This window comes from Cyprinus carpio, unplaced genomic scaffold, assembly GCF_018340385.1.
Source record: "Cyprinus carpio isolate SPL01 unplaced genomic scaffold, ASM1834038v1 S000006665, whole genome shotgun sequence".
In the NCBI taxonomy this organism is placed as follows: Eukaryota; Metazoa; Chordata; class Actinopteri; order Cypriniformes; family Cyprinidae; genus Cyprinus; species Cyprinus carpio.
In genome coordinates this window covers 333834-338325 of record NW_024879288.1, presented here as the reverse complement: position 1 = coordinate 338325, position 4492 = coordinate 333834, and the positions used below count along the sequence as shown (strand labels likewise).

The 4492-nt window shown below is 33.9% G+C and overlaps 1 pseudogene; it reads right to left on the bottom strand.

Moving 5' to 3' along the window:
- Positions 1–617: 617 nt before the first annotated feature.
- Positions 618–1560, bottom strand: LOC122144420 (annotated as a pseudogene).
- Positions 1561–4492: the final 2932 nt, after the last annotated feature.

Here is a 4492-nt window from a genome sequence, read left to right as displayed (position 1 = left end):
GCAAACAAAAGAACACACTATAGCATAGTATTCTATTATGCTAGTTTTAAACTTTGGCAAAAGTTCATGACAAATCACTGAAAATATATAAACAATACATAAAAATCAGGAATCATGGATAAAAGTTAGATGACTTGCTAAGTTTGACTTGTTGACTTTTGAAAAGAAATAATTAAATCGTTTTAGAATGGTAACACAAATAAATCAGAAAACTGAATAAATGAGTTGATATCTTCACTACAATAAATTCTAATTATATATATATATATATTAATTTTTTTCTTTTTTCTTCATGAATTCAGCATAGAGACCACATGCCATTATAAGTGGAATATTACAAGATTTTTCTAAGCTGATAGCTTCCAAAAAAGTTAATCAAGCATCAATATTCCATCATTGTGATGTTAAGCTTTGACGAATCACCAATCACTGAAAATACATCAACAATAGAGAGAAAAAGACTCAGGAAAGATGAATAAGAGTTAGATGACTTGCTGACTTCGAGTTGATGAATTTCAAAAAGAAATAATTAGAACATTATTAAAATAAAATTATAATAAAAATCAATCAGAAAAATCATATAAAGCATATATAGTATAAATGAGTAGATATGTTCACTACACTGAGTGTGTCTGTTGTGACTGTGTGGATTGTGACGCTTGTATTCCCTCCTCAGAGAAAACTCTTTCAAAAACACGTCTTAGAGAAAGTTTAACATTGCTCTTAAAATCCTGCCCCATGAAAACATACAGAACGGGGTTCAGACAGCTGTTGAAATACGCCAAAGAGACAGATAACGGATTCACTGCCAAAGCCACCGAGGAACTTGATTTCTCTCCATACATTATTATCAAAAGCAATATGTGATACGGCAGCCAGCACAGAAAAAAGGCCACGATTACAGCAAACATGATGCGAAACGCTCGTCCAGAGTGAAAATGACTCCTGCCTAACTTGCGTGCGATGAATCCGTAGCATGTTGTGATGCATATGAGAGGAACCAAAAAGCCAAACACAAATCTGATGATGCTTAACCTTCCATACAATTTAAAATAGTCTTCATTACGTCGAAAAAGCCGGCAGTATGTTTTATTATTTCCTGTCTCTCTTAACATCATAAAAGGCAGACTAAGAATTGAAGCCAGAATCCAAGCCGTTGCACAGGACAGTCATGCGATGAACAAGCTGCGATGATTCTGAGCCCAAACTGGCGTGATCACCTGAACAAACCGATCCAGACTAATCAAGTTCAAGGTGAAAACGCTGGCAAACCTGGTGATGAGCATAATGAAGGGGAGAATCTTGCACATGGTGTATCCATATGGACAGTAATCAAGATGAGATCTTTGTGCCACATAGTAAAGAGTGGAAAGGCAGCACAAGAGGTCAGCAATTGCTAGATTCAGAAACCCTACTGTATTAACAGTCCTCTTCATCTTCAATCCAGCAACATACACAACAAATATATTTCCAGGAACGCCGAGGATCAAGGTCAGGTAGTAGAAGACCAGAGAAATCACTCTCATAGAATTCCTCACTGTTTCGTTAAAACAACACTGATCATCAACTCCCCTTTTAAAGTCTGTCTGGTTCATTCTCTATTATTGAAGAGTCCAGATTATCCTGTTAATTTCACATATTTTCAATGTAAATGTTCTAAATCATATTTAAAATGATGTGTCAGATGTGTTATTTATAAATACCAGATTAATTCATTACTATTGCAGGCAAGTTTGAATTATGATACACATATGCAACCATTAAATGCTACTTTTAGTAGAAATTATATAAAAAAGAATCTTTATGAACAGTAAAATAACTATATAAATAATTATAACTCACATCTGTCTGTGATGATTCACAGTTATCCAGTTCACAGTAGAATGTTCTAGTGCAGAATGTTTTATTCCCTCGTTTAATACTTCTAATCACTTAATGTCAGAGGTTTCAGCAACACTCAGTTGAGTTGGGAAACATCATGGTCAACTCTACGTAAAGATGTTTTAGTCTTGTGATAAGACTCATAGGTTTGATTCCCAGTGAATGCATGAATTAAAAAAGAAAACACATATAGCTTGAATGCAATGTAAATTACTTTGGATAAAAGTGTTTGCCGAATACATGCATGTATTACATCTAAGAAATAGCTATTTAATATGTAAATAAACGCAGGAATATAGACAACCATGGTGCTTTTCACAAGACTTTGTTGCAATAAATTGCCAGCTGAAATGAGCAAATCATTCTGTGGTTATGTTGTGGATTATGAAAGCAGTTTTTCATTTTGAATTTCAAAATTCATTATCTCAGCATTGTTGGCAGTTTGAATTGAATGGTTTTTAACAATGTGAGTTAGTGGAAGATTTTCAAACACCATTTTTCAAAACTAATAAACATTCCTCGTGGTGTCATTGTGGGTAATGAGGTGACTGGGTTAGAAAGCTGCTTGAGTGAGGGATGAAAGTTGATGCACATTATCAGGTTGGAGATACTGACCTCTGGTGGTGAGTGGATGGTTCAGCAGCATGGATGTATGTGACACATTGAGTAGATATTACAACGCATAATGAGATTTGTATAAAGTGGTCAGTGGAAAGCAATGTTATTTTTTATATGCTAGGTAATGAACTTTTGTTACGGTAGTCTAGAACAATGGATCATGCCCATTTGTCACAATATAAAACATTGATGACAATCAAGTCACCAAGTCTCTCAAACTATTTTTGCATAGTTTTAATTTTGGTAAGTTGACATATCCTGACATGCTAAACCCCATCTAACACCATTTTATTTATTTATTTATAAATATTATGTATTGATCAGCTCATATTAGCTTAATTGAAGGACTGTGGTTGGTGCTTTTACACTGCAAGACCATTTAAGTGAACTAAAGATGGCAGAATTGTGATTAAAAGAAATTTAAAAGAAATGGTGATTGATTAAAACACACTGTGAATAAACTAAACTATTACTGCTGAGAGCACAGCAGTGGCACTCTTAACTTAGTAAAAAGTGGAACATAGAAATTACTGAGATAAGGGTTTTTTTTCTGGAAAAAGAGTTATTTTTTCTCCTGTTCATTTAAAGTCTCGTGTTGAATCTCGAATGCAGTGACACAAACTACTTACCTTTTGGTGAATGGTGAAATTCAAAGGTCTAAATCCAAAATTTTCTCGAGTGGTAGGGATGTCCAATTTCATTTAAAAAAAAGTTAACTAGTCAACACAGGACTCACGACTTTTTGTGCATTTAATGTCAACACCGTGTCACAAGTCTGTCATGGTTTTAGCTTTTTTAGTGTGGCCGAGCGCATGTGCACGGAATGGTGAGAATTTCTTTTAATGCCCATTCAACTGTGGCATTAAAAGCCAATATGAATATAAATAAGATGTAATAGAAGAATGATGTACACATATATGAATTGCATATGCCAAATATAATTTTTATTCTTTATATTACTTGTATGACTGTGTATTTAAAAATGTTATTGAATAAGTCTGAATCAAAACTTACAGGTAACGTAAGATCTGGGGTTTCGAACATTCCGACATGCGCACGTGATTGGACTGAAAGTGAGGCTTCGTTTTCCTTTGATCACGTGATTCCCTGAAAACATGCGCTCTGTCATTCTGAAATATTCAGTGTCTGAGATATTTGGTGTCACTGGGCGGAGTAAACATGAATATTAATGAGTTTCCTGTTTCGCTAAAGCTACTCAGAAAATATTAGTGCGTTTTCACCGGATCACAAAAACTTTCAACAAGGTAATTACGTTTCAGCTTCGAACGAAGTTAAGCAAACTTAGAATATAATTGTTCATTTGTGCCCAGTGTTATAAATTGTTTCCTGTGTTATGTTTATTCGACGATTACACTGATTTGCCAGAGGTAGCCTATCGTTAGAAAACGTTACAAGTAAATGAGCCAACAGATTTTAAATATTTTCTTACATTCCTCTGTTTTGCTATTAAAAGTGTGTCGTTTGAAGTGTGTAGCCTATATATGGTGGCATAATAAAACTTGCTTACTGTATTGTAAGACTGCAAGGTGAGAAATAAGGAACAATATAAAGAAGTAACAACTTTTTTTCTCCTTAAAGGTGTCACATCGACGCAAGCAAATTTTATTTATATAGCGCCTTTCTAAACAAGTAAATGCAATTCAAAGTGCTTTACAGACATGAGGGAACCAAAATGATACAGCAATTAATAAAAATTAACTAAACAAAAATAAAATAGACCCATTTAAATGCACAAATAAGAATAGAGTTTATAAATATTAAAATATAAAATAAATCATTAAAAATGAGGCAAAACACATGAAATATACAGATGTTTTGTAAGTCTTTACAGAAAGGCCAGATAGTTTTAGATTTAAAACTATTAATGTTTTCAGCACATCTTATGCTCTCTGGAAGGTTGTTCCAGAGGCGAGGAGCATAACGGCTAAACGCAGAATCACCAAATTTTTTAGTTCTGCTATAAGGTACAGTT